Raw genomic sequence first — 7,632 nt, 5'->3', positions numbered from 1 at the left:
CCGTTTGCTGAAACTGGTTTGGAATGACCACGGAGTGAGCCGATTATTCTTCTTGATGGATGGGAGAATTTTCACGTTCGATCCATTTGCGTCCGATGGCTTATCATACGGTGTCCTGGTAGAGGTGACACAGTATCGGGACATCCCACAAACGCCACAGATGAACTTCAACGGGTATCCGTTGAGAATCGCAATGTTCGACTCGACATACAGCGAAGCTGTGATGGGGAAGAACGGAGGTCCTACCGATTTTGTAGGGGTTGACGTTATTGTGAGCCAAACGATTGCCCACGCGATGAATTTTACAGGTAGGATATACTCGAAAAGAGTCCAATAGCCATTATAGTTGTGTAATTTTCAGTTATCCGTATTCCTAATGGGGGTTTCAAAGGTGCAATCGATCGTTTATCTCGCCATCAGTGTGACATCGCCTTCGTCGGTGACTTTGTGAAACATTATCTCACCCGGAACATCGAGTTAACTGCAGCGGTTTACACAGATGAGTTGTGCTGTTTGGTGACAAAAGCACCTCGAGTTCCGGATTATCTGTTGCCTTTTGTCATCTTTCCAGCTGGGATGTGGGGTCTGCTGGCAATGATGGGAGTGGTTTGCGCTTTTATTTGGACGATCTTCCGGATGTTGCCCGCACGACAATTACGTGAAGTAAACGCCAGAAGAGCCTGTGGTGATTTCTCGTTGTATTGCAGGACCGCTCAGATGTGCGTCGACATTTACGTTATTCTGGTGGGTGCTCCCCTGAAACGGTTAACCCTTTCCACGATTGAACGCATGCTACTGTCCAGCGTTTTGATCGCCAGTTTAGTGTTTGTGTTCATGTTCCAATCGGGACTCGCTTCGATTTTCTTCAAACCTATATACTACAGTGACATTATGAGTCTGCAACAGTTGGATCAATCGGGCATGATGATTTCCGTGAAATACCCAGGCTTTCTGGATGTCTTCTCCGGCAATTACAGTCCCCTGATGAATTCTTTGCACAACAAGCTAGAATACCGACCCATCAACGGCTCGATGCTAGATCGAGTAGTACAGCTAGGTACCATCGCAACCGTTACCCGCCGGACGACTCTCTCACTCGCTAATGCCCATTATCTGGCTACGAAGCAACTGCACATGGTTCCTGAGTGCCCCCGGAAGTACAATCTGGCGTATACGGTGCCCCGTCACTCGATACTACTTGATCAGCTGAACACCGTGCTGCTGAGGATGTTAAGCGGAGGTTTGGTCAACCATTGGATTGGTGAAATGTACTACAATGTTACGGTACGCAACTGGTGGCGGATGAGGGAAGTACAAGATACCTCATTTAAGGTATTGACGGTGGTGGATATGCAGTTTCCATTCTACCTGCTGGCGATTGGTCTACTGTTAAGTGTGGGAATGTTCGTACTGGAAGTGGTGTTCTTCTTTTGGTGGCAAAAGAGAGGTTTGTGCCAATCGAACGTAACTGATATTGCTCTAATTGGTTTGTTTTTCAGGTTGTTTTTCACTCCGGATACGGTTTCGAAGACGGAGACTTGCGAACTGCTGAAATAAATCCCGAATATCTAAAAATCAACAAATATGGATGTTTGACGTAAGACTACGATGAACAGAAACAGTGTAAAATGAGAATTTAAAAATTGAACATGTAACTAAATAGTAGATTAGAAACCCATTTTTTGATAGAGATGTTTGCATAAGACGATTGGAAATATTACTACGCATATACTACAATAAAGACATTTATATTTTTCAAGATCGTCCAGATCATCGGTAACTATCTATCGGACAGGACTTTCCAAGTCTCTCTGAACAATATGCTCTCTGATACGTCTAATGTCATCGCGGGAGTTCCTCAAGGTAGCCTCCCAGGTCTTATCCTGTTTAACATCTTCACTTCAGATGTTCCTGTTCTACCTAGTAATAGAGTGCTGTCGATGTTCGCTGATGACACCGCCATCATCTTCAAGGGTTGGGTGATACGTCCGCTAACCATGATTTTACAGAGAGGCCTGAAATTTCTGTACTTAAAATCCTAGCAGATTGGCGTCAACGCGGTAAAAACACAAACCATCCTATTTCCGCCTGACGACTTAAAATCCACCTCAGAAACTCTTCCATTAATTGATCGAGTAATATCGTCTACCTTGATCTCACATCCTCGAAATGTTCGAAATAAATCAAGTAGCTATATACTCGCGCATCAAACGAAAGTCACTATGTCGCAGAAAAATAAACTTGCGATACACAAGTAGATCATAGTGCCGATGATCGAATATGGCCTGCCAAGAGATGCGCAAGTAACTTTAATCGCATACTTCAAATAATCCAGAACAAGATCCTTTGGATGATTCTGGACAGTCCACCCAGGACTCAACATTCCGAGATCCACAAAAGAGAACACGAATCCTAGAACACAAATCCTGACTACACCCAAACTAGCGCTGGCAGAAAAGATACTTTTTCGTGTGTTACAGGGTCAAATACACAAATAAAAGCATCTGTTATAAGGTAAATGATTTTGATTTGTCCAGCCGAAAATACGAGGGTCGTTCAAAAAATAAGTTTCAGTGCCTCAGAAATCGCGGAAAAATAAAGTTAGAACAAAAAACAAGGTGATTTTCGTATTTTTTATTTTCTATTTTTCTACATAATCGTTCGTAACGTTCGAGGCATTTTTCATAGCGTGGCACGAGTTTTTCTATTCGGAGCGCGAAGTGCGTAGCGTTCAAATTTTTGAAGTTCGATGTAAGTGCGTCACGAATTTCTTCAGTGTTATCGAATCGTTGACCGCCGACCGCCTGTTTCATCACCGGGAATAAGTGATAGTCGTTAGGGGCGAGGTCTGGGGAGTAAGGAAGATGCGCAAAAACACAGTCCATTTGAATTTTTTTCAATTGCTCTTGAGTTACGCGAGCAGAATGGGGCCGCGCATTATCGCGGATGAGGTACACTACTTTCGTCAATAAACCTGGCCTTTTGTTATTAATCGCTGTTCTTAATCGGTCCAAAACATCACAATAGTACGGTGATGAAACAGACGTTCGTCTCCAATTCAGCGGATCTGTGTCAAATCAGGTATTCGAATGTCTTAAAACATATCAGTAATGTTGTCTTTTTCATAATTTACAGTAGTTTTATAGTATATTTGCATGGATACACATGTTTTAAAGGATTATAAAATCCACCTTCTATTGGTGTCAATGCACCCCGCATTTGAGCTATCTTTCAATCAATCACCAGATGATTATTCGGCACGTATTCAGGCCTTTTCTCTATTGAAACACTTACAAATATTGTAAACAGCATACCTAAACTTGTAATTAATGCATTTCGAAGACATCAATTCTGATCATGAGTTGTCCAATTTACTAATGTTGATTTGTCCACATGATTTCTATTGCAACCGCTTGGCGCGCTGCAGTTTGTTTATTTTGTCCTTCGCGCATAGCAGAATTAAAGTTTCTCTATGTTGAATGTGTTTAGGTGAACACTTTTGAAATGCCCAAGAAAAGCTAATATTCTGAACAAAGCCTAAATTATGAATGGATCAATATGATGACAGTAAACTTAAACAATGACAAATGCAACATCTACTTGAAAACTCGATTTTTTTCATTCAAAAATGGTGATTTATAAAACCGGACAAACCATGATCAGAGGTGGACAAACCATGATCATAATTTCTCTTTGAGGTAAATCGTCAAAAAACATAAAAATTTGAATAATTTGAACGCCTTATGGTAGTATTAGCAACTAGAGACTTGGGGCTTTTCAACAAACCCAAACTCGTATTGATTATATGTGATTTTCATGAAGAAAAAACAGGAAGTGGGTTATATCGTTGATTTAGAGATCATTTGTTTGAAGTTGAATCTAAATCCATCCTGAAATAAATATTTGGGTGACTTCAAAAACGAGAGCGTTACGTTGGAGGCTTTATGCATCCAATATTGGATACAAAAAACCTTGTTCTGAAGAATAATCTTCAGAAGCTTTCCTGCTAACTGCACTTGATTGACAAATCACAAAACCAAATGTATGTGGTCGCAGTATCATATGGATAGAAAACATTAAAATAAACTCGCTTGAATGTAATTTTCAATTCCAAGGGGAACTGGCAGATTATTTTTCAGCAACGATCACTTCTTTCCAGGTTTCTTCTCGATAACCGAAACGAAAAGAGTTGCGCGCGTGTATGTGTGTGTGGCGGCTGCTTCGATGTCTTCCTGAGGAACCGTATTTCGATGCTGATACTCTCTTGGTCACCTTCTCTTCTCCTTCTGATCGATCGGCTTTTCTGCGCTCCCTCACAGTTAAAACTAACTGATTGCATTTCAGGTCAGGTCAGGCCAGGTAATGAATCCCTCGATCCCTCGCCGTTCAGCTCGTTCAGTAACGATGTTGTCTTGTCGATGTCCTCAGGCGTTGTGTACAAATTACGTAACGCTAAAAATCCGGATTTTGAACCCCCTCCCCCCCTTTCGTAACGCAATTTCCTATCTCTAATAAACAGAAAGTAACGCAACATCTACCCCCTCCCCTCTTATCGCGTTACGTAATTTGTGCACGACGCCTCACGAAAAATTAATGGGTTTCACCACCAAAATATCATTTAAGTATGCTTTTCGTGCGTGATTGAATCGAGAGAAGGTGTGGTTTACGATGGCAATTTGGAAGGCAAACTAGAGGCGAATGAACTCTTTGAGTATGAACCATTTCGGCGACTGAGCAATAATCGATTGAAAATTATATAATTTTCGCGATACGAAACATTTTCCATTGCGCGCGCATACAATATTAGATACGAAAATATCCTACTGATGGGAAAGAATAATCTTCCGAAGCTTTCCAGCTAATTACACTTGATTGAAAAATTACGAAATCAAATGTATTTGGTCGCTGTGTTATATGGTTAGAAAACATTAAAATAAACTCTTTCGCATGGATGTATTTTTCAATTCCTAGAGAACTGGCAGATTATTTTTCAGCAACGATTAGATCTTTCCGGAATTTTCTCGATGCTGTATGGCATCCAAACGAAAATTCTCGTTTCAGTTTGGCCTGCAAAATCTTTTCTGAACTCTAATCCATCAAATTTGGAGCCCTGAAAAGGGCCGTTGATTATATGCTAAGCTAATAAAGCACCCTCTCCTTGGTTTCGAAGGGCCAGCTGAATGTCCTTGGACATGATGTGACGCGTTTTGCGTGGATAGCACACAAATTTGTATCTTCGAATAAGCCTCCTGCAGCGTCATAACCGCGGAACTTTGGAAGCGCAAGTCGGTTTTGAAGTCATGAGCAATTTCACGAACCAAATGCTGCAAAGGTAGCTTGCGGTAGCAATTCGGTCGACTTCCGATAGCGATGAATTTCACGCAAAGTTCCCGGTCGATAGCGATGGCTTCTTCACCTATCCTGCTGCTGGTGCGCTTATCCGAGCTGCTTTCGTGGTGCCTTACCACCGAAAGACTAACGAGCTGTCTGCTTAGTCCCGATGAAACGAGTCCTCACGGTGCGAGAGTAGAGTAAGAAATGAACGAAAGCAAGGGAAGTGTCGTTTTATAAAACATAAAATTATCGAATGTAAATCCCACCCTCTTTATTATATAAGCTTACTGTATACTTACGAATATAATAAGGGTGGGGTTTAGATTCTATACTTTTATGGTTTATAAAATGCCGCTTCTTTTGTTTTCGTTCATTAACTTAAAGATGTAGAACCCTAGGTTGATCACTTGAAATGTAGTATTATATTATAATGTAAACCAAATTAAGAAATAAAAAGAATTTAAGTGAAAAAAAAGTGTGCTTTCGTTCATTTCTTACTCTACTCTCGCACCGTGAGGACTCGAGCTCGTTAGTCTTTCGCAGACAGCTCGTTAGTCTTTCGGTGGTAAGGCACATGAAAACTGCTCGGATAAGCGCACCAGCAGCAGGATAGGTGAAGAAGCCACATCGCTATCGACCGGGAACTTTGCGTGAAATTCGTCGCTATCAGAAGTCAACCGAATTGCTGATCCGCAGCTACCTTTGCAGCATTTGGATCGTGGAATTGCTCAGTACTTCAAAACCGACTTGCGCTTCCAAAGTTCCGCGGTTATGACGCTGCAGGAGGCTTATTCGAAGATACCAATTTGTGTGCTATCCATGCAAAACGCGTCACATCATGCCCAAGGACATCCAGCTGGCCCATCGTATCCGAGGAGAGCGTGCTATATTAGCTTAGCATATAATCAACGGCCCTTTTCAGGGCTCCAAATTTGATGGATTAGAGTACAGAAAAGTTTTTTACAGGCCGAACTGAAAGGAGCATTTAGCGAAAATCGTGGTTTCGATAATAATTCGTTACCGATAGGTGCCATGGATATGGATTTCTTAATGAAGAATATGAAATACATGACATGATGTAGTGAATATATCCGAAGAAATCACTTTGGTGAAACTGCATTATAAAATTATTTGTGTACGAATGCCGCAATCGATAGTCGACTCTAATTTGCGCTGGGTAATTTCCTCGGAGGACTCGATTCCTCCTTTGAGCATCAAGAAACTCTTTCTGGTAAAACGAAGTGGTATGAATCACATTATTTGAATGATATAATGAAGAAGTTTTCTGCCAATTTCCTTCAACCTCCAAACATATCTTTCTCCCGTTAGTCGTTTTCGCGTTCGCTAATCCTTTCTCACAACACCCATTTCTCGTTTGAGAAATTGTTGAGTAAACATTGTTTGCCAGTGCGCGTAGAGCGGGAATTCCTAAAGATTCATTGCACCTTTAATAAATTGCCGAAAGACGTGGTCTTATATGAGTAGTTATATGAGTAGAAAGCAAATCATCGCTCGAAAACTGACTTGATTTTCGCGATGATGTTTCACGTTTTTCATGTTATGCATCCAATGTTGGATACGAAAATTTTCCTCTGATGGGAAAAAAAATATTCAGAAGCTTTCCTATTAATTGCGATTGATTGAAAAATCACCAAACCAAATGTATTTGGTTGCAGTGTTATATGGATAGAAAACATTAAAATAAACTCTTTCGCATCAATGTATTTTTCAATTCCCAGGGGAACTGGCAGATTATTTTTCAGCAACGATGATAGCAACGAGAATTCCGCGCGTGTGTGTGTGTGTGGCGGCTGCTCCAATGTTTCAAACGGAACCGTGGCATCACTTTCCTCCTGATGGATTCCCTTCTGGCCTTAGGTGCACAAACAGGCTCTTGGTGACACCGTTCATCAGCGCTTTCATGATAAACGAAATTAGCTTCACAACAACAGCGACAACATGCTCCAATCTCTGTTCAATCATAACTGAGTGGCTTTACGAGCGGCGCTCGCTTATATACCGATTGGTGATTTCAATAGCCTGTTTTGAAAGCAATTTTAAGACTATTGAAACAAGTTTTTGGATGAAAAAGTAACAAGTATATGACGCGTAGACATTTTATCTTTCGAATCAAGTGTTTATCATACCATTTCGTTCAGTTGTTTAAGAGCTATTAACGCTCAAAATCTCGGTCTCCGGCGTAACGCTTTCGTTTTCGAAACTTTGATTTTACACCCCGGTATAGAAATGAAAGACGTAGTCCTACGTCAAAAAATTGATTTGCATTTACTAGTTGCG

The sequence above is a fragment of the Toxorhynchites rutilus genome, chromosome 1, assembly GCF_029784135.1.
Source record: "Toxorhynchites rutilus septentrionalis strain SRP chromosome 1, ASM2978413v1, whole genome shotgun sequence".
Taxonomy (NCBI): Eukaryota; Metazoa; Arthropoda; class Insecta; order Diptera; family Culicidae; genus Toxorhynchites; species Toxorhynchites rutilus.
The sequence above is the reverse complement of the archived record's forward strand: the minus strand, read 5'-3'. Positions refer to the sequence as shown.